This window comes from Lampetra fluviatilis, chromosome 20, assembly GCF_964198595.1.
Source record: "Lampetra fluviatilis chromosome 20, kcLamFluv1.1, whole genome shotgun sequence".
In the NCBI taxonomy this organism is placed as follows: domain Eukaryota; kingdom Metazoa; phylum Chordata; class Hyperoartia; order Petromyzontiformes; family Petromyzontidae; genus Lampetra; species Lampetra fluviatilis.
The window spans coordinates 2,408,965-2,432,822 of NC_136294.1; positions in this window are offsets into that span (position 1 = coordinate 2,408,965).

Consider the following 23,858-nt stretch of genomic DNA (forward strand, 5'->3'; position numbering starts at 1 on the left):
GAGCGCGTGTAATCCCTCCCCCTCCCCCCATTGCGGGATGAGCCCCCCCCCCCCCACGCCGTGGAGAGAGCGAGGGGTTATTTAACCATATTTCACCACGCTGGTCAGTGCGGGTTGGTTACGGCACTGCGCGATCCACTGCCCACATTCGTGGTCGACCACCCAAGCACTACCCAGGCTGAACCGTGCGTAGCCTCCCCCCCCCCCCCCACCCGGAGGTCTGATGGGAGCCGTCACATTAACCCCAATCCAAACTTTGCACCACGCTGATGAGTGTGGGTACGGGGAGCACATCAGGTTTGAGCAAAAGTGCAGAACACAACAACAACAACGATGGATCTCGGGGCCTTCACAGCTCACGACACCCACTTACGCAAAAGCAGGCTCGGAGGCCGCTCAGCTTTAGCGAGGTCTGCGTTCGGGGGTCATTTTTGGTTAGAGGTCACCGTGGGGGAAGATGCCGGCAACATCATCGCTGCCGAACGTTGGCGGGGCACCTTCTGGCAGCCGCCACCGACCCGGGCGAGACAAGTCCTTGAATGACGACAGGAATGCGTGTTCTGCCTTACAACTCGTCTCTGGCAAGGATTTTAATATTCTACCGGGGTTTTTTCTCTCTCTCTCTTCCCTTTCCGAAATTGGCAAAGCTGGCAACTGCGCGGATATGCCTTCTGATAATGCTGTACGTACAAATCGCGGACGTCTTGCACGGCGCACTTGCGCGTTCCAAGTGCGCCTTGTGTTTAGGGAATATAAAGTCGGCATACGAGGAGGTCACGCACACACTGACAACTTACCCAGGGCATCCAGCCGCACCGCCACCCGCTCACAGCGGACGCGGAAATTTGGAAGCGGCTCCCGAAATGTGGCCCACATTCTCAGACAAACCGAAGCGACCCAACGTGTGCAGACGAAAGAGAATGAATTCGACTGAAACATTGGACGATTGTATTAAATACACCACCACCCCCCTCCTCCTCCTCCTCAGCATAATAATAAATGGGTATTTAGCTGATGGGCAGGTTGCGTGTGGTGGGGTAAAGTGTGGGTCCTCCGCCCCTACGGGGTCTCTGGAGACCTGCCTCGAGTTGGGGCCGTTCTAGCAGCAGGCGCGTGAGTGGGCGTTTGCAGGGCTGCGCCTTCACCCTTTACTACGAATGTAAAAGTCTCCCCACTTCCTCATCAGCAGCAGCAGCAACAACTATGCTCAATCCACTAATGCATTGAGACCTCCCTAAGCATTCGCCATTTCACATGCGCTTGCAATGTTTACCAAAGCACGTTGCATGTCTCTCCCCGTGGTCCTGTGGATTTCTCTCCCGCTCCTCCGGTTTTCCCCTCCACATTTAAAATCAACATCACGCGTTTAGAATATTTGGCTGCTATACATTTCCACGTGATAAGCCACTTGGTTGAGCTATCGTTTGTGGCCAGGTCGCTTCTGAAAAAGTGGCTAAATCGTTCAGTGGGCCTTTTGACGTGGTAACATATAAAAAGTGTATCGTTTTTCGTTTTCCCCGTGCGGTGGGGTGTCAATCGGCAAGGGTGACAACTTCGTGTCCAGGTTGGTGAGCGAGAGCCAGCCGACGGCCTCCGGAATAGCCTCATGTCGAATATTGTCAGTGCTCGTTTCATGCGAGGGCTTTCACGGACACTACTACGACTCGTAATTCGTTCATGCCTTCAGGGCCCTGACCGGGAAGCTCTGTTTCACGCCAGAGAGCTGAGCTTCTGTTAACACCTCGTGATTCTGGATGTAATCTCCAGCGAAACTTCGTATAATTTTGTAAGAAAAAAACGTTTACCTGACTTTTCAACACTCCTCCTCCGCTTTGCTGAAAAATCAAACCGAATGGGACATTTTCTCACTTGACGTGACAACTTGACTTGATTGGCTCTGTCGGATGGTAGAGGCCGATACTGACACAACACCGACACGACTAACCCCCACCCCCAACCCCCATGAGAAAAAAAAAAACGGATGAATCTGAAACGCTGCTGGCGAACGATCGAAGTGGGTAGGCAGTGGCCAGAGCCGTCCCTGGGGAGTACGGCGAATCGGGGGCGACTGCCCCGGGCCCCGCGCCCTGGGGGGGGGGGGGGCGCTTCAACGTCACGATGTCCGATGTAATACTTCCGCTTTAGTGATAAGGCGTCAGAGGGCACCCCACGCACAGTGGGGGATGCCCCGGGCCCCACCCCCCCCCCTTATGGACGGCCTTGGCAGTGGCGCTACTCCGCGGTGACTGCAAAGTCGCGCTGCGAGATGCTCTCTCGATCGTCCGTTGGTGGAGTAGAACAAAGACAAAGATCCCCCACTCCCTGTATAGCCTTCACAGACTTTTGGGGGCAAGTGCTGTTCGCGAAGTAGCACCTAAGAAGGCCGGCAACGGCGCACGAAGGGGTAGGTGGTCAGCACCACGCCCGGTCGCCTTTGTCTCCCCAGTGGCGATGCTTGCACAGCGCACCAGATACTAATTTGAGGCTGAGTCGACCTAGGGGAGGCCTGGGACCGGTTCAGATAATCGTCACCGGTATTGGTGGCCGTAAGTGGGAATCGAGATCGAGTCGCCCGGGTTCGTAGCGCAGCTTAGCGCTAACCGCGGCGCCACCGCTCCCCAACAGAATTTAAGAACCCACCTGCACATGAGCTCATTTCGCCCCGCTTAAGAGCTGTCAACTAATGTTCGCGTTAATCTAGCCAAACAAATGAGTGCTGCTGGTGAAACGAGAGCCTTTTATAGACGCGGGAGTATATAGACGTTAGGATAACCTCATGACTTCTCAGCCAAAGTGGTGTGTGTGTGTTGTTATTTTAAAACCGGGTAGCATGTTGGCAGAAATCTATGGGGACTGCCCGCTAATTCGATTGGCGTGTGTGCCGTAAACTCTCATGATGAATAAGCATTCTCTCAACTTCCACCAAAAATATTGCTTGGGCCACTGTGGCCCTTGGAGGGCTACCAGGGTGGGTGGGGAGTGGGTGGGGGGCGAGGATGGTGGGCGGGGGGATTGGAGGAGGGGTGGGGGGTCTCCGGGTAATGATGTTCACGAACGAACAATATCGGTAGCCAACACAGATGCTAATCACAGACACAAAAACACCCCCCAAGATCTCGCATAAAGCTCTGGGGCAAAGTTTTTGTCGCGAGTGGCTATATAATTATATAAGGGCCGGTACGGCGCACAAGGCGATAATGGTGTAGTCAGCACAATGGTGTGGTCAGGACAATGGTGTGGTCAGAACAATGGTGAGGTCAGAACAATGGTGTGGTCAGAACAATGGTGTGGTCAGGACAATGGTGTGGTCAGAACAATGGTGTGGTCAGGACAATGGTGTGGTCAGGACAATGGTGTGGTCAGAACAATGGTGTGGTCAGAACAATGGTGTGGTCAGAACAATGGTGTGGTCAGGACAATGGTGTGGTCAGAACAATGGTGTGGTCAGGACAATGGTGTGGTCAGGACAATGGTGTGGTCAGGACAATGGTGTGGTCAGGACAATGGTGTGGTCAGAACAATGGTGTGGTCAGGACAATGGTGTGGTCAGGACAATGGTGTGGTCAGAACAATGGTGTGGTCAGGACAATGCGCGGCTGGGTCCCTTTATCCCCCCCTCCCCACCCCCCTCGAGTGTTGGTTGCGTGTAGACGCACAGAAGCAGGTATACATTTAAGGCTGAGTCCACCCAGGGGAGGGCCGGGACCGGCTCTGAGATCACGCTGCGCGGATGTCAGCCGTGACTGGGACGCGAACTCGTGGTTGCCAGCTTTCTAGCAGGGTGGTGCTAACCACAGACACATTGTACCAGGATCGCGTAGCGCTTGCCTACCTTGACATCCATAAGCCAGTGGTGGAAATTCCACATTCCCATGGCAGGGACCAGTCTTTCCCATAATACAATAGGCTACGTAATGATTCACCTCCCGAGTGATGCGATGAATGATCAAGGGCTGTACATGTAAGTACACTTCTCACAACTGTTCGACTCTCTCGTGTCCTTGGGAAAACTCACTCTTGCCCTAAGCAGCCCAGCCCATAGCCGACTAACCCCCTTCTGCCTCCCCCCTCCCCTTTCCCACCTTCCCTCCACCCCTCCCCTCCCTCCCAGCAGAGCTCATTCATGCTCTCACGCACAGCCAGAATCAATAACGGGAAACAAAATCAAGATTTTCCTCCGTAGGGGAGCCCTCCCCCACTCCTTCCCCGCTCGCAGAACCCCGGAATATTCACCCCCAAATTGCACGTGAGGAGCTCCTTCCATAACGCATCAATCACAGCAGCGAGACAAGTCATTAATGCATAACTCATAATGATCGTCGCAATCAGCCATGCATGCTCAGTCTAAACTCAAACTATTTTTTTTCTATTTTAGCAGGTAAGGTCCACTGAGCTATGTAGCTCTTTTTTTCCCCAGAAGCGACCCGGCTATAGAAAATGACAGCTCAACGAAGTGGCTCATCACGTAGAACTGTACATCAGCCGAATACTCTAAATGCATGATGTTGATTCTAAATGAAAAGGGAAAACCCGAAGGACCCGGAGAAAAAGCCACGCGACCACTGGGAGAGAGAGAGAGAGAGAGACACGCAGACTCCGAATATACAGGCGTCAGGGCTCGGAATCTGGATCGCACCCACGACCTCCTGCATACCAGGCGAGGGAGTTAACATCTCCTAGCCACCGCGGCGTCTACAGCTGGAGTCGAGATGCCTCGCGGTCACGCACCCCCTCTGGGGCCGGTCGCATCTCGTGATGATGTCAGCACGCCTACCAGGGAGTGGGGCAGCGGTTGGCCTCTGTCCCAGCGATTCAAGGTGACGGTTCCTGTTCAAGAATAGATTCCTGTTGCGTTCTCAACATTGAGGTGACCCACTCGTGGCCTCCATTGGGGTTCGAGAGGTCAGGCGAACAAAAGTTGCATACAGCAAGCACTGGACAGCCCCCTTTGTCAATCCACTGCTGTATGGGGATCTCCCCACGCCCTGTGTGGGGCATCGTTGAGGTTGTTTGACCATACTTCACCGCGCTGGTCGGAGGTTCATGAAGCTTAGACGTTGACGTATCTGCATTGCCATCTGCTGACAAAGCAGCTCCACAGCAGCCTGCGACACGTGTGGTAACGCGTCGGAGGCTTTCACGAGCAATATTTGCTGTAATAACGATTTTTTGGGGGGGTTAGATCGGGTACATTTAAATGTGTCTAATTGGCTGTGTCGGGTGGTGGCGGGTTAACGACACATTTACGCGATCTAACTTCACACAACAATTTCGATTTAAAGCTTTCGTGACTGCAGGGATTCATCTTCTTGGTTCTTTCGGTAAAGTCACGTAGAAGGGAAGTAATAAAATAATAAAAATAAAACATAATAAAACAATTCTCACGACGTTTCGGCCACAACGCAAGCAGCCGTCCTCAGGCGAAGAATGAGAACATTATCAAGCTAGGAGCTTATATAGGTGTTGCGAGGAGGAGCGCCTTAACAAAAGAATGTGCATATGAAGAGGAATTTAGCATACCAATGGACAATGCGTAGGAGGTGGGCGGAGGGGTTTCAAAGTCCCATTATGCCCATGCATTATGCAGGATCAACAGCACCACGGGGGGGCGCAAGGAACAACGTTAATAAAGGAAAGGAATGTTAGTGATATGTAGCTGCATTTACCAAACAACCACGTAGAAAACCAAAGTAAAAACTACATAAAAAACTAAAATATAAACTGAAACTTACTATACTCTACAATAAGCTGAGTTACTAACAACAAATAATAAATTACAATTCTACGTCGTAAGAAGTATATAATATACTTCCATCTAAACTTTATTCTCTTAGCATATACAGTACTATATACTGCCATAGATAAACCCAACATTAAATTATATACTGTATTGCTGTAAACCACCCTATACTTTATACATTTTAATATAACACTATGTATTATTCAACTCACCCTAATGTGTATCGAAATGGTTTATTACGTCCTTCCAATGATTGCTAAGCCTGAATCCATCTTCTCGGTTAAAATTGTCTCTGTGTTTGTATATGTGAATCGCCTCATGAACGAATCTCTCATGATAGCCAGATGGCTTGCAGAGAACCTCCGTCTTGGAGAAGTCAATGTCATGTGAGCCCACTGAGTTGTAACAGTGGTCTGCCACGGCTGAGGTGTTTGTCCTACCGTGTTTTAGATCAGCTTTATGTTCACGAATGCGGTCTGAGACGTGTCGTTTGGTTTCCCCAATGTAACTGCTACCACAGAGGCAACTTAGTTTGTAGACGCCAGGGTACTGTATGTCTGGAATCACATCTTTTACAGATGGTACCAGATCACGGATTTTATGTACTGTGTTGAATCGGACCTGGATCTTGTGTTTAATCAGGATTTTGGAGATCTTTTTTGTGACCCCAGCAATGTAGGGTAAGGTGATGGTCTTGAAAGGCTCCTCAACAGGATCTTTCTTGATGGTTGGAGTGATGGCTTTGCGGATTGTGTAGTCGGAGTAACCATTAGCCTTAAGAGCTTGGCGTACGTGTTTGAGTTCCCTGGAAATGTGTTCATGGTCGGAGATGCATTGGGCTCTATGATATAGAGTCTTGATGAGGGAATTCTTCTGGGATGGATGGTGGTGGGAATCCGGTTTTAGATAAGCATCCGTGTGGGTGGCTTTCCTGTAGACAGAGTGGCTCATTGAACCATCAGGTTTCCTTTTGATTAGGACATCCAAAAAGGGTAGCTTGCCATCATTTTCGACTTCCATGGTGAATCTGATGGCTGGGTGTATGGAATTGATGTGGTCGAGAAATTGGTCTAGAGCAGGCCGGCCATGTGGCCAGATGACAAAAGTGTCGTCTACGTACCTCTTCCATAAGGTCGGGCGTAGAGTTGCAGTCTGGATGGCGTCCGTCTCAAATTTCTCCATGAAGATGTTGGCTACAACCGGAGATAGGGGGGAGCCCATTGGGGTGCCCTCAATTTGCTTGTAGAAGGTTCCATTCCAGGTGAAGTATGTATTGGTTAAGCAGTATCTCACCAGGGGGGGTACCTCAGCATTTAGTCCTTGATGAACCAAGTCTTCAATGATTGCGATGGTGTCAGGCACAGGCACCTTTGTGAACAAGGAAACCACATCAAAACTGACAAGCAGGTCGTCTGGGGACAGGGCAATCCCCTTGATTGTCGATACCAGGTCAGTAGAGTTTAGTACTGCAGAGGTGGTTTTTCCAGTGAAAGGCCGTAGGATTTCGGACAAAAAACGAGCCAGTTTGTAAGTGGGGGAGTTGATAGTAGAGACAATGGGACGAATTCACACAACAAACCTAACTAATGAACACTTGTTATGCATGATGGTCACCTGCCAAAGCACTGTGCGGGCTTGAAAACATGCTGAGCTTCTGAGATCTGATGCTGTAATAAAGTCCCGATTCACTTCATTAAATTGCCCTCTTACTGTTTTAATCGACACAATCGTTGCCCTAGAACAGCAAACACACAAAGGGTGGATTGAAGATGAGCACAAGCGGCCAAGTGTTATGGCTCTAAGTTCAAATCCTGGGTCACGTGGGTAGGCTTAACCCATCATCCCTCTGGGGGGGGGGTCGATAAAACGAGCATGAGAGTTTGCGAGAGCCCTGCAGTGTTTGGTCGAGCAAAAGGAATGGAATGCGTTACCAACAACAACAACAACGAAAACAACGAAAACATTACGGATGATTACCCACGGCGTATCGCGGAGATCGCAGACTCAGAAGGCAGCGTGCTTAATCGTTCATTTCAATCCGCACAGAAGCCGTGACGATATCCAGCGACGTTCGGTTTACGTGAGCTCATGCGAACGGGAGGTGGTGACTGTCGCTCAATTGCTGTGTTTGGAATTCTCACTGCGCCAGTAAATTGGTGCTCAATTTCCATAAAGATTTCCTGCCGCGTTTCTGGGGTGTTTTCTCTCTCTCTCTCTATTTTTCTCTCTCCAGCCCGCTGATTAGTAATGATTACAAATTCCATGTACGTCATCGCGCTGGCCAAATTATTTTCACTATTTTACTCTCTGACCCTAACGAGCGCAGCGCCCGCCCTGGCTAGAACAACGCTTTGCTTCCATGTGTTTCTTAGTTCCTTGACAGGGCCCTGGATGGATAGGCTTATTCAAAACGTGCAATCGGATTCCGCAGACGCCGTGCCTGTTCGCACGAAACTCTATCCCGAACGTAATAGAAAATAAATTGGGGCCCCTGTTTTTCATCCACTGCTGGATGAATGTCTGCCCCCACGTCATTGCCGGCCGTGACTGCTGGTTGACCATACTGCACCACGGTGGCCAATGGAGTGTTGTGAAAGCGGTGAGCATAGACGTAGGAGCTTAGAAGTATAGTACAGCATATTCTTGGTTCTTTCGGTAAAGTCACGTAAATAGAAAAAAAAAATTGAAATTAAAATCAATTGAAAATAATAAAAGCAAAAAACCCACGACGTTTCGATCGCAAAACAAGTGGTCTTCATCAGGCGGATGAAGACCGCTTGTGTCTTCATCTTCACCTCTGGGCTATGCTGACTTCATCTTCACCTCTGGGCTATTCGGTCATCACCACAGCGGTCAGTGCCGCTTGGTGAAGGAGGAGGGAGGAGCGCTCGGGACCGGCTCAGGTGTCACTGACATTAGCCGCGACAGGGAATCGAACCGCGGTGTCCGGGTTGGTAGCGCAGAATGTATGTGTGTGTAAAACAACAACAACAACGACAACGACAACAACTACGCGCCATAGCGGACATCATGGGCTCACGGCTTCGCCACGTCACAGTTCGTCAGCATCGAGATGCTCACGGGAGCGACGTCTGGGTGCTTGACCCCTGCTGATTTTCGCCTTTCTTGTCGCCCCCCCCCCACACCACCACTCCCCCTCCAAGTCGCAACATTGCACAGTCATCCTATTGTTTTTGTTTAAATCCGTTGCGATGTCAAAAAAACGCAGCTTGCGTTGATTACTCGCGACAACGAAGTGTGGGGGAACAAGCAGGCCGAGCCCTTTCTCGCGTATCGAGTGAGACGCCGAGGCCACAGCAAGGGGAGATTGTTGGAGCCGTCGTCGTCATCATCATTGGTGTGAAATGTCCCCCCCCCCAGGGCACGCGAGGTTAAACCGGGCGACTTAGACAAGAACAACAACAAGAAGGGGAAGAATAAGAAGACTAACAATAAGCAGATGAAGGAAGAAGCAGAAGTCTCGCGAGGTCAACCTTGCCAGTGTTGTTGCAGGGACTGTGATTGTCAATTGGTGACAGGTCGCGTCTGGGCCAGCCAGGGTGTCATCTCGAGGTGGGGCCCACGATGGTGCCAGCAGCGGCGACTGTTGCGGTTCACAAAAGACTTTAGCTCGTCATCATTTCCATTTATAAGGCGCATTTCATCCGTAGATCCCAATGCCCCTATCTCCTAGTCAACCACAGCTCCTCCACGGAGTTGTACTAAACCACCTCATGTTTGTCCCAATCCCCTCGGCTCCTCGGCTACAGCTCCTCGCAATGGGTGATGACTTTAACCAACTTAACACCGCAAGCGTCAACTCAGCTCCTCTCCCCGACACTCTCCCCCCCCTACCCCCACTCCCCTCTTACACCATATCCTGCCATGGACATATCAGTCTCTACTCTTCTTGAACGGTGCCAATTGCCATGGCGCTTCTGTCAACGTGGGCACCACGTGCGATCTTCAAGGTCCACCCAGCAGCGGGCAGCGCGCTTCGGTAAAGCCGAGCATAGGTGGCGGGTGGGGGGGGGGCGGTGGATTCGAACCTGGACGAGCGGCACGCGGCGGCTCGGCAAGAATCGAGGCATCGCCACTCCGCGTGGACCGAGAGGGGGGAGCGGCAGGGAGGCTTGCGGGTGGAGGGGAGGAGTGCCGTGAAGAAGCCCATGGCCGTGCCAATTTAATTAGACGGCGATTGAATCACAGCCGTCAACGCATCTCAAGGCGGGGATTTAAGCGCCAGCGGCCCCGGTTCCCGACCGCCACCGACGTTCTGGCACGGGAACTCCGCCACGCACATGAGCGGATCGCACGCACGAGCGCCGCGCACACGTGCACGCCACGCGTAGACAGACCGCTCAGGTGGCCGTGAGCAAAGTCGTCATCAGCCACGGTCAACCCGCCGTTGCACGAAAGCCTCCCCGAGCCGTCAGCCGTTTCTTGCGGTCTTGCGATGGCCACGACGATTACGATAAACAGAATAATTAATATTCGTAAGGCCAATTTCATCCGCAGGTCACAAGGCGCGATCCAACCGGCGCTTGGCACGCGAGGCCGATCTCGTCGCTTTATCTCGGGAGCGGTCACGCCTTTCGCTGCCGTTCCATCGTTCGTCTGGGCCACCGGCAATCATCTACCTGCCCGCCGCGTGTTCTTGCCATCGATAGGATGTCACCTGTGACCCACGCGTTCCTCTTCCGTCTCTCAATGTATTTCCAGGCATTCCCCGCTCCACGATTTGTTTGGGCACGTATCAGGTTCTGTTCCGATTTTGTTCAGTTGTTGATGTTGTAAGTGGTTAGCGAATCGCGCTTTGAGCCCGGCCACCTGAGTTCGATCCCGGTCATGGCTGCTCGCACCGCCGATTATCACGGTTGGCTATGTACGGTGCAAAAGACGTTCGACGTACATACAGCAATGTCAAGTGATATCTGAACCAGACTTTGGCTCTCACCTCACCCCGTCCCCTTCGCCAACCTGCACTGACCATTGTGGTGAAGTATGGTCAAACAACCGCCGTGACTGACAACAGCTTGGAAAGGCCTTCGCGCAGCAGTGGATTTGTTTGGGCAAGCGCGGTTAGCGAGCACCGACTGAGGCTGGCATGAAACTCGACACACACAAAGACAAAGATCCCCCGTATAGCCTTGGACAGACTGTCGAGGAAAGTGCTGTTAGCGAGCACCTTTGAAGGACGGCACTGCGCACGAGGGGGTGGGTGGCCAAACCAAGCCCGGCCACCTTTGTCTCCCTAGTGACAATGTTTACACATTGCACCAGGTACTCATTTGAGGCTGAGTCGACCTAAGGGAGGCTCAGGACCGGTTCAGATTTTCGTCACACACACACACACCCTCCCCACACAAAGACACGCAGACACGCGCGCGCACACGCATGGTTGGGCGAGAACGGACCCCAGCCAGGGGGAGGGGGTGGCGGATGAGTGCGCCCTTTGACCCGGAGCGAGCTGGCACCATGCACGCCCGGTCAGCGTGAGGGGGGCGAGGGCCCCAAGCAGCGCCAGCCGCGCGTCGGTGGCGACTCGAGGAAGGCGTTGAGCTGCCTTCCTCTGACATCGCCACCTCCTCCTCCTCCTCCACCTCCTCCTCCTCCTCCACCTCCTCCACCTCCTCCTCTACCTCCTCCTCCTCCACCTCCTCCATCTCCTCCTCTACCTCCTCCACCTCCTCCTCCACCTCCTCCTCCACCTCCTCCTCCTCCACCTCCACCTCTACCTCCTCCATCTCCTCCTCCATCTCCTCCTCTAACTCCTCCACCTCCTCCTCCACCTCCTCCTCCACCTCCTCCTCCTCCTCCACCTCCTCCACCTCCTCCAACTCCTCCTCCACCTCCTCCACCACCTCCTCTACCTCCTCCTCTACCTCCTCCACCTCCTCCTCTACCTCCTCCTCCACCTCCTCCTCCACCTCCACCTCCACCACCTCCTCCAACTCCTCCACCTCCTCCTCCACCTCCTCCTGCCGCTCCTCTTGATTTGCTCGCACGACTCCGCTTGTAGCCGCCTCCCCTCGTCTCGTCTCATTAGCAGCAAGATCCTACGGCCTCGCTCAACGTTCTTATTCGCTGCGCTAACACGAGTGTTCTCTGTGTTAACACGAGTGTTGTGTTCACACGAGTGTTCTCTGTGCTAACACGAGTGTTGTGTTCACACGAGTGTTGTGTTCACACGAGTGTTCTCTGTGCTAACACGAGTGTTGTGTTCACACGAGTGTTCTCTGTGTTAACACGAGTGTTGTGTTCACACGAGTGTTCTCTGTGTTAACACGTTCGCTGTGCTAACACGAGTGTTGTGTTCACACGAGTGTTGTGTTCACACGAGTGTTCTCTGTGCTAACACGAGTGTTGTGTTCACACGAGTGTTCTCTGTGTTAACACGAGTGTTGTGTTCACACGAGTGTTCTCTGTGTTAACACGTTCGCTGTGCTAACACGAGTGTTGTGTTCACACGAGTGTTGTGTTCACACGAGTGTTCTCTGTGCTAACACGAGTGTTGTGTTCACACGAGTGTTCTCTGTGTTAACACGAGTGTTGTGTTCACACGAGTGTTCTCTGTGTTAACACGAGTGTTGTGTTCACACGAGTGTTCTCTGTGTGTTCTCTGTGCTAGACGAGTGCTACAGGCGCGCTTCGTTTAGGACACGCGTGCGTTCCCAGCAGCCCCTGCGTGTGGTGGAATCCCTCATAGTCGAGCGTCATTGGCCGCACGGTCTCAAATCATCGGTGGCACTGCCCAGCTGCGATGACCTCTTGAACTTGAGAACCTCAAGAGCCACTCTGAAGATCTGCCTCTGAATTGGGGGGGGGGCATATCTCCCCCCAGCCCCTCCAGATAAAATTGTCACTGTTGTGGAGCGGTTGCTTCACTGATGACAAAGAGTCAGAAGTATCGTTGTTATAGAGGCCTCCTGCTTCACGTGCACGAAATAAAACACGTGAAGGTGACTCGCACAACAACGATGTATTACTCTATGTACAACTCTCACCAAGCCACCCCTCTTGCCAGAAATATTATCTTACGCCCCTAAATTAAAACCCGGCAAGTGATGGCTTCTGCTATTAACATCAATAACGTGGGTGGATCGGGGCGGGTGAACGCCGGCCGACTGCTGTGCATGCACGAGACCCATCGCTGATGCCCCCGTAAGCACAGCGGGCCCTTTGTAGTCTCTGGGTGAGAAGCGGTGGGGGCTGAGAGGGGGTTGGCGGGGTTGGGATTTGTATGAAGGAGGGCGGCGGAGGAGGGGGGGGGGGGCGAGGGTGCAGATGCAGCCTCAGCAGCACGCGTGGCCGTATTTCACGCGGCCGCGGGGCTCGTTCGGAGCCCCGGAGCGATCGAGACGTCCCCGGCGGTTGGATTCGATCTCGCGGCGCGGCAGTGAAACACAGCGCGGCGCGTTTCTTAAATCCATCACGCCCCGCCCGCCCCGTCTCTGTCCACTGCGTCGTCCTTCCCCGTACCTCCAATCAACACGGTTCGCTACGTACGGTGCGCAAGAAGTTCAACATACACACACCCAGCAGCGTAAATGGGTTCAACCACATCATGGGACCTCCTTTGGAGCTGCTCACCCCGAGCTCTCATTACTCTGGTAGTGCGTTGTCTTTGAACTGTGCGCCTTTTGACGTCATCTGGTCGAACACCATATGAGACTAGGCTCTAAAGAAAGCTGTCTCTGGTGTGGACCAATCAGTTTCAAAGACAATGCATAAATTATCAGAGTATTGTTTTTTGTTTGCATTTGACTGCAAGTATTGTGGTTAATGTAAGCATGATTCCTTGCAAAAGGTGTCAGTTTTGTTGCCAGAAAAAAGGGGAAAACCCCTATTAGTAGGGTTCAACCACGTTTGGTCGATGTGCATATCTCGAGTGGTGGGGTCAAGTGTGGGCACCCTCACCCTCTTGCTGGGGTCATCGACTGCTGTGGGGTAAGTGTCGCGAGCGAGCACCAGTGAAGTCACGCACGGTGCAGTGAGTGGGGGTGGGGGTGGGTGTTGTGATCAGCACCACTCCCGGCTACATTTGTCTCCCCAGTGACGACGTTTAATAACACGCATCAAAGAGACACATTTAGAAAATGCGTCACGGACATGGGCCACCGTCGAGTGAAGTCACCGGTTCGGTAGCACGGTGTTCTACCCACGGCACCACGGCTCCCACCACATTTACATACCTGCCGGCTAGCACACACACACACACAGAGCTATTTATGAACTGCCGGAATATTCGAGTAACTCTCCTTGGAGGCTAAATGAAAACGCTGCACAGGCGGAAGCTATAAAATTCATATGGCTGCTGATCGCAACGGGTTTGGTGCACTTCGGCTGCAGCCAAGGACACGGGTAATTTCTTACACCCCCAATCTCCCCCCCAACCTACTCCGCCCCCCCCCCCCATATCTACATTGGCGCCAACGCCCGATTTACAAGCACGCGTTCGCTTGCTTGTAAGTGTGGAGGGAGCCGTGGTGCCGTGCTTAAATTCCAAGACGACGATTGGTCGTAGTAAGATTGGGTTTTTGGTTTTGCACTACCGCTGACCGCAAGACAAGACGGTAAATGGTTACCGATTCGAACGTCGTAGGGATGCTGCTGCGATGGTGCCGTGGTTTGCGCGCTGGAATTGGCACCCAGAAGCCACCGCCGGTTCGATTCCATCCCCCAGCGTAGCAGTTGATGCGATGGTGGCAAGCCGTGACGCCTTCACAGGTGCTCGCTAAAAGCACTTGCCCCACAAGTATGTGAGGACTACACGGGGGACCTTTGTATTTGTCCGGCATCGAAGTGACAGTAGCGTGTGTGTGTGTCAAGTCTCGAGGTTTTTATTTATATTTGCTAAATGTATATTTTTTTCACGTCTCGCCACAAACTCTGCCCCCTCCCTCTACTGCTCCGTGTCTCGGGCTCAACTCAGCCTGTAAATCAGACGTCTTGAAGGCACGGCGTTAATCCACGCATTGATCCGCACGCACAGTGCTTGCAGTGTTATGGGTAAAAAAATATATATTTTTTGCTATATTTAACTTCATATATATTTTTTGTAATTAAATGCGGTGTGTATATATATCTGGCAAGCACCGGCCGCACACACCGACGAATAACTGTGGCCGCGTCTCGCCGCCCCGCACGCTACGGACGTGATGAATCTTCAGGGCGACGGGCGGATTCATCATTTCGCGAGGGATCACAGTCGCCTCTCTCGCTCTCCGTTGCGTCGTGAAGGAGAGAGAGAGAGCGCGCACGTACGCACACGCGCGATGAACAAATTCACGGGCAGGGAGAGAGAGGTGGAACTCGCTTCCTACTGATTTGCGCTCGCGACCAACTGGCTCACTCTCATCCAACAGCAACGAGAGAGAGAGAGGGAGGAGGAGGAAAAAAAGATCCAGATTTGTTTAATTAACAGCGTGATGTCGGAAACTTTCCTTAATTCATACCAGCGTCCTTTGTGTGTTCACCCAATTTGTTGATACGTGACATCAGCTAGTAACACGGCAAACCCACTCTCTACACGCGCCCCTATGGGATGATGTCAGTGGAGGAATAGGAGCTACAAAATCGGCCCTTTTTTCAAATATATATACAGAGCGCAAATGCACAAGAAGGGGCCTGTCCCATGTTTAGTGTTGATTTTGCTTCATTCGCCCGCAAATCCCGATTCGATTCCCCCCACCATAAATAACCTACAGTGGCCACACGAGTAATCAGACAAATGGGAAGTCCGATGGGGCCCTCGGCATCTCGTTTCGTTGAACGTGTTTCAATTTACAGAGAGCAATCCCACCCCCCCCCCCCCCCAAGTGGGCACACAGTCTTGAAGCCCTCTCTATAAGGAGGAGGAGGAGACGTTACGTTGCTGGGCCTCGCTTTAAGATCTTGCAACAACGTACATATCTTTAGCAAATTGCATCCGTAGTTTGTTATCCTTCCCTACCCCCGGCACACTCCGATTTGCACGAAACTGGCTACGTACGGTACGAAGGAAATTTCAGCGTACTCCACAAAGGGGTAGGAGGATACGGCAAGGCCCGGCGAGAATAAAGAGTGCTCGTGCCGCGGTCCTGGCTACGGCTGTGAGCGAGCACAGGGCCAGTGCGATCGTGACTCTGAGCGTGACTGTTCGCGTGTCGCCAACAGATGCGGGTGTCCCCCAGAAGGCGACGCGTACGGTTTGGAAGCCGAGGTGGTGACGTGGCGAGGAGGTCCCAGCTGCCACTGTTATCCAATGGCCTGAAATCAAATAAATAGCTACTATAGATGACCAATGCGAGAAATTATCATGTTCTAGATTTGAAGCTTTCGTGACTGCAAGGATTCATATCCTTAGGATTTTTCGGTAAAGTCACGTAGGTAAAATTAAAATTAATAAAAGTAAAATTAAAATAAAATAAAAATAACGACGTTTCGGAGGCAACACAAGCTTCCGTCTTCAGGTGGGACCGTCACAGCACGATAGCTGTATCTCACTTGATACAGCAAGCGTGCTGTGATGGACGGAAGCTTGTGTTGCCTCCGAAACGTCGTGATTTTTATTTTATTTTTATTTTACTTTTATTGATTTAAATTTTTACCTACGTGACTTTACCGAAAAAACCTAAGAATATGAAAATTATCATGTATTTTGATTATAGTGTGCTGCTACTACTGTTGATACTCCTGCTATTGTGGATTGACTCATGCAGCCAGCGAAGGATGCTAGGTTTAGTAATATATGTTATGTATGTCGCTACTGTAACCTTTCAATCACATTTCTTATGATCACTGTTACATTGTTTTTATAGCATTATTTTAGTAATTTCTAGAAAGGTTTAGTTTAGCCTGATTTTTTGATGTAGTATAGAGTTATACTTAAACATTTTAATCTATATTGTATCATGATTGTTATTGTGATCTAACATTAAAATGGGATTTTTTTTGCACATTTTTGTACGCAGCATAAACAAATGGTGCTTTTTTTGAAGATTTTATTGTTTTTCTAGGGGATGTTTCAATTTGCGTACAGTAAATATTAAATGTATCTTGTCATTTTATTGTTTGGTTGCACCCGAATCGAGAGCCGAATGGCTCACAGGGTTATTCCAAATAAATGAAACTGGAAACTGAAACTGCTGAAATCTCCGCATGGGTTAGAGAGTCTGGGTTGCCTGTGCTTACACCCACGCGCGCGCCTATCACAGCGAGTGGGTGGTGGTGAAGGGGCTTGTGAAGCAAGCTGGGTATGGATAGATCAATCCTCTCGTTGCGTTGCCATCTGCTGGTCACCGTGCAGCCTCGTGGCTTCGGCAGGAGGAGGACGAGGAGGAGTGTCCACCAATCCGCGGGACCCACCGAGCCTCGTCTGCGTGGCACGCGCGCCGTGCGCGAGTCGTTTGATGAGCGACAGCGGACGAGCGAGAGTGAGAACCTCGGCGGAGATTGACTCGAAGCCTCACCTCTGCCGAAGCGGTTGCCTGCCTCGTCCCAGCCACTCCTCGCATTGACGAGCACGCACGCGCTCACGTGGGTTTATACGACTTTATATATGACAACAACAACAAAAACTACGTTTATATTCACGACGCAGGCACATCGTGCTCGCTACGTCCAACAAATACATCACCCTCCACCACACCCATAGCCATGTCGCCTGTCGCGGCGAGTGCTGTTAGCGAGCGCCTATTGAGGCTGCCACCCCGCAGAAGAACGTGGTGAGGCCATCAGCACCATCCCCATCCCCCCCCCCCACCCAGTGGCGAAGTTTATACAACGAACCGCGCACTCGTCGTGTGAGGCCGAGTCGACCTAAGGGAGGCACGGGACACGTTCTGACACCACTCGCTGCTGATGTTAGCACACATACGCGTGGCGGCAGTGAGCGTCTGGCTTCGCGTGGGGGAGGAAAGCAGAGAACTCGGGGGAAACCCCCAAACCAGCAGGCATGCCAGGGAGAGAGACTCAGCAACGCCACCTCCTGGCCCACAACTCGCCGTCAAAACCTACAACACCTGGCAAGCCTGGGCGATCACCCACTCAAGTACTGTACTAACCAAGCTCAGCTTTGCTTCGCGTTCAACGATCTGGCGAGATTGAGCGTATACAGGATGGTCCGGTTAATGAATTAGTATGAATGCATGTACTGTATTATAGTTTGTTTATTTTTGTGACAATGTGCGCTACAATGCATTCGCCCTGCCACGAAACAAACCCTTGCGCAAGAACGGAATGAAAGACGAGCGTGTCCTCGACGTATTCAATTATTTGTCGAACGAAATTCATTTTTCACGACGCCAGCGAACGACAAAAAAAAGCGAAGGAACAAATATGAGTCGCCAAGTAATGAATTCCGTCCAATCGCAAATGTCTCGGACCCAGAGGCAGCTTACGGCGACAAATCCGGCACAGAAATCCGCAGCACATCGTGCAGGCGAGCTTCTCGGAAAACATCAAACAATTCCATTCGGCAAGATGAGAAGTTAGACAACGTGTATGAATAATGAATAGGGCAATCTTAGCTCAGATATGTTATATTTGCCACTCGCTAATGAAAAGCCAGCCGCGTGTGTGTCTGTGTGTGTGTCCGCATGTGTGCGGGGAGCCGTGATGGTGGTGATGGAGCGAGGTCCCCCCCATAACCACCATCACCATCATCCTCGCCATTGCAGAGACGGTCGGAATCCGTGGAACGCAGAGTGCGAGATGGGCCATGCTGCGGGTTCCGACTGTTCGGTGGGTGGCAAGGCCCTCATCAGACTTGAGCAGCAAGCAGGAGGTTGAGCCTGGTTGGCACTTGGATGAGCATAGCTAGCGAGTGTTGTAAGATTGGGCTGCAAGATGGCCATGAGATGGTAGTACATGCACTGAATTCTTCAAGCTATATGTGTGGAGGTTTGAGAGTCACCCCATCTGTGTATGTTTTGGCGGCTTCCTACTAAATATTATTTTTTCTCGATTTTTACATTTATAGAGCGCCTATTGAGGCTGCCACCCCGCACTCATTCGTGAATATAAATGACCAAACTTCACGATGCATCGGCTTTTCTGAGTCTGGAGACTAAGTGAAGCTTTCCTTCATAACTAAAAGGCATTGTTTATTATTGTTATTTTCGGAAACATTAAGAACATATATCGGAGAGAGGCATTCTTGGAATTACTCTGAGAGGCTGGGAGAGGAGCGATTCGATAAGTGCACGTGCGAGAGCACCAATTGATTGTGGCATCACAAGGCCAAAGAGGGATGGGGACGACGTGGGGAGGCCTTCATCCAGCAGTAGATCGACCATGGTTAAGCATGTGTTCGGGCCAACTATGCTATGAGCCCTGCAGCCTGAGTTCAAACCCTTGCCACGGCTCACATCATTGGAGAGTGATATTGGAAGCAGTCAAAGGTTGACTCAGCATGAGCATGATGGACTTGTGCGTTGATCCATATCCCACGGTCTGGGTTTCACACTTGGGGCTGATCAGTGCATTTGCAATTGCGGTACCTAAAACTCTGGAGCGTCGAGGTCAGGGGACTTCCAAGACACTTATAAATCTTAAAATCTCAACTAAAAACGTACCCGTTTATGATGGCTTTCTCTCTCTCTGTTAAGTTTCTTTCAAACGTCTTTCTCGCTCCTTACCTTGGTTGATGATGTTCAATTTTCCGCCTTTCCGTGCATAGCGCCCTGAGAACGATTGTTTAAGGGCGCTTTATACATTAAAAGTAGGATAGTTATTACACCAACGTGCAGTGTGTGAACACAAGGGCTGGAGAGGTGAGTGTGAGTGGCACCGGTGCTACCACCACTTCGGTGTGGGCAGTTAATAATGCCGCATCGCGCGCTTTGAGATGCGCTTCTGCGGCCGTCTGGAACGCTCTTCCTTCCGATGTTAGGAAGCTACCGGAGCTGTGCACTTTTACATCTAAATAAAAAACGCATTTTTTTACTTCTTTTTGTGTTTAATTTGTTGCCCTTCTCCCGCACCTCCAATTAGCACCGTTGGCTATGTACGGTACGAACGAAGTTCTAATACATACACACATATCCGGCAACAGCAATGCCTTATTAACCTTTTCAACCGCCTTTGTGCACTCGAACTCAGCGTTGTGTCGCTGCATTTCTCTTGTTCCTGAAATATCAAGTAACCTAATGCTATTTATTCTGCAGCCGCAGAAGTACAGACACACGTGGAAAGTGTGCATTGTGCAAATTCCGATAACACGTGTCTCTAAGACAGCCACAGACGTTCAACAATCACCACTAAAACCATCATCATCAACATCGCCAAGTGTCTATCCACTGCTGGATGAATGCCCAATCCACACTACCCCAGTCCCTCATGGTCCTCTATCGCGATCCACCTCTTCTCACTCCTCGCACGCGAGCCGAACTCGTCGCTCCGTCTCCACGTCCGCCGTCCTCCTGCCTTCATTCCCTCCATTGGCCGTGGTGCTCAGAACCGCTCATTGTGTTTAAAACAGTCAAAGGGTTAAATCTCTCTCATTTGCGTTTGTGTTCGGTTCCACGCCTTCATCTTTCTGCGCCTTTGTGGGATTGTGTATTTGTTTTATTTTCCTCTAAGCGTGCGAGATTATATTATATTTTATCGCTGAGACAGACCGCACAATCCAGGGAGCGTAACACGCGCAAAACGCTTTGACGCTATCGGAAGATGCATTGGACGCAGAGTGAACCGTGTGATGCGAATTTTTCAGATTGTGCACTCAACAGGGGCAAGGAACAAAAATAATAATACAAAAATCGATATCGCGCTCTTCTCGGCGAGAGGGTGCGATTCAGCACTTTTCCGGGACGGAACTAAATAAATGAATGAATGGATACATTTAGCGAGTGCCCAAATAACCCCAAAAGTGCTACCTTGACCGTCCTGAAACAAGACGCACACGCACGCACGGCCTTGCCTGGAGAAATGTTAATCCGCTACCGCAGTCGGCCTGCCGGTGCACATGCCAACGATCAGCGTCTCGTCGATCGCGAGCCATTGCGACCTCCAAAGGCCACAAGCGTCAGGGGGCTGCCACGTGGCAGAAGCCCCGCGATTAACCCCTTGCGCCGGAGCCACGCAGAGCCGTCGATTTCTTGTTGTTGTTGTTGTTGTTTTCCCCCTTCAGTAAAATTTTTATTCATCAAGCCTTGGAATCGGGCGCCAGCCCTCCGTGGGAGAGCGGCGGGAGGCGCCTTCGTGAAGACGAGGTCTGGCCAAACGTGGACGCGCCGTCGCGGTGCGTAACCACCACGGATTCGAGCGCTACGCACCGAACGTCGCAAAGGCAGAGGGGCTCCAGCGTCGAGGGGAAAGTCGCCTGCGCGAAGCCGCAGCAGCCTCTTGCCTGCAGTTCTATGCGAGACGCTGAATATTGTTTTTGGGGCACTATTATAACCCATTGCGGCTCGATGATGATGTTTGTGCATGCACAAACAGGGCCCCCCGCAACTTTTTTACACAACTCCCAGAATTTTGTGTGTGTGTCACTGTGTGTGTGTGTCACTCTGTGTGTGACACACATGGGGAACGGTAGTGTAGCGGTTAGCGCTACGCTGCGCTATGAACCTGGCGACCCGGGTTCGATTCCCGCTCACGGCCAACACCAGTGACGATTATCTGAACCGATCCTGGGCCTCCCCTAGGTCGACTCAGCCTCAAATGAGTACCTAGAGCGGTGTGTAAACATCGCCACTGGGGAGACAAAGGCGGTCGGGCGTGGTGCTGGCCACCCACCCCCTCGTGTACCGGTGCGGCCTTCATAGGTGCTCGCTAACAGCACTTGCCCCAACAGTATGTTAAGGCTATACGGGAGGTCTTTGTCTTTGTGTTACTCTGTCTTTCTGTCACTCTGTGTGTGTGTGTGACACACACACAGAGTGACACCCGGCCACCCGAGTTCGAATCCCGCTCAAGGCCACCACCAGTGACGATTTAAACCGGTCCTGAGCCTCCCCTCAGTCGACTCAGTCTTAAGTGAGTATCTGGTGTGATGTATAAACATCGCCACTAGGGAGACAAAGGCAGCTGGGCGTGGTGCTGACCACCCCACCCCTTTGTGTGCCGTGCCGGCCTTCATAGGTGCTCGCGAACAGCACTTGCCCTAATAGTCTGTTAAGTCTATACGGCGTATCTTTGTCTTTGTGTTTCTCTCCCGAGCCAGCTTACCGATGACTGCACTGCTTGACGGACAGTCTGGCTGCGGCACATTGGGCAGTAGGGTCCTGCAGATGACACGATGGGACTACTTTTAAGAGTAACAACACACAATACAGTCAGCACGAGCGATTCATAACGGCACTTGCTTAAACAGCCAAACTCTAGACCAGCTTCCATCTGCCGTTTGTTAATGCATACATTTCATTATTACCCCGAACGCTCCGAGTTGTTATACTTTTGAAAGTAAAATAAGCAGAGTTTCACGCTCCATAACCAGCGGCTTGCCGCACATCAATCACCCGACACAAAGCACTCGACGATGCGACAGGCTTAATTAATTGGAAAAACCCAATTAATTTGATGGATTTTTCCGCAGTCAATAGGGACTGGGCTCGGACCACCAACTCGCTACACGTTGAGCTCCCGGTGTAAATCATGGGTCCACAAAAACCTGGAGACGAACCCAGGATTAAAGGACCGTTGCGAACTCCCCGGAGCTTCGTATGAATTAGCAGAGCTGTCTCAGTACTGGGTGAGGTACGTGCAGGACGCGGTAAGTGTGCCGCAGACTTGGAGAGAGACACATGGAGAGAGCAAGGGACACATAGGGACTGACAGAGAGAGAGATAACCACACAGAGAGACGGAGACAAAGAGACACGCACACACGCATGCAGGCAGACATATACAAGGGAAGAGGGGAAACTAGAGAGAGCCATAGAGAGACAGAAACACAGACACAGATGCTTAGAAGGCAAAAGGATCGCTACTGACAACCACAACGAGACCCGGTGACGTGATGAGAGATGGCAGACAGAAAAACCCAAAGATTAACTCACAATAAGAAAAAATAATAAACAGGAAGACACAGATGAACTCGACACACCTGAGAACCCACTCCGAACCCCGGTGTCGAACCCAGGTCCGCAGTAGTGCGATTCCACCACCGCTGCGCACCTTTGAAGGCTTCTCAGCCGAGACGTTATTCTCTCCGAACAGAATGTGCACAGGGCTGGCGAGCGAACGCTTTACGAATTTGTACCGGAAAAAAATAGTCACAAATCCACCATCCACTGCTCAGACAAACTGTGCCACTACCCCCCCCCCGCCCTTCATCATTGATTATGTTTTCTAATTTTGAGAAAAATAATTATAATTGTGAATTATTAATTACCGCGGTGCGACCTACATTTGCCTCTCCGCAATGAAAGTCCGTGCCCTGAGGACGACGTTTGATGAAGCTTATTTGGGTCAGTGAGTTTTTGACGGCGATATTTTAATGACAATCGCAATGCCATGTAACCTGGGCACCCCTCGTTGGTTGTGTATCGTGATAATTAATCATTATTTACAGCCCTTCGTTCACCCTCTACAGGGACGGGGGGCCTCGGCGCTGCACGTGGTTTGTTGGCCGTGGGAGTTGTTTGTCCATACTTCACCAAAGCTTGGATCGTCGTTAGGAGATTTAAAGTAATCCACCCCTCCCGCCACCCTCCCTTACTCTCCATTAAAGCAAAACTCGTAGCCTACTTTGACATTCACAATAGACGTTTTTGGGGTCGATCGCGTAAGTATAAATATGTCGTTAAACCCGCGACCACCCGACACAACCAATTAGTAAGAATTTGTCACGTAAACAAAACGTAACAAAATGTGGCAGTGGGTTTGCACTCCAACACTCAACCGCGGTGTGCTCTACGAGCTACGAATTGGCACGTTCTGTTAACGTGACGAACCTCTTTACTAATTGGCTGTGTCGGGTGGTGGCGGGTTTAACGACGCATTTATATTCTAACCCAAAAGCCTTCGTATCGTGAATAATATTGGCCGCGAAAGCCCACTGCGTGTGAAACTTACTTGCACCTTGTACCTAACGCGGGCGCCTTTTGACTCTCACGTCAGGTGTGCGACTGTTTCCGATCCGCGTGCGTTCCATTCCGTTTTCAAATCGAAATTAACTCAACACTCAAACG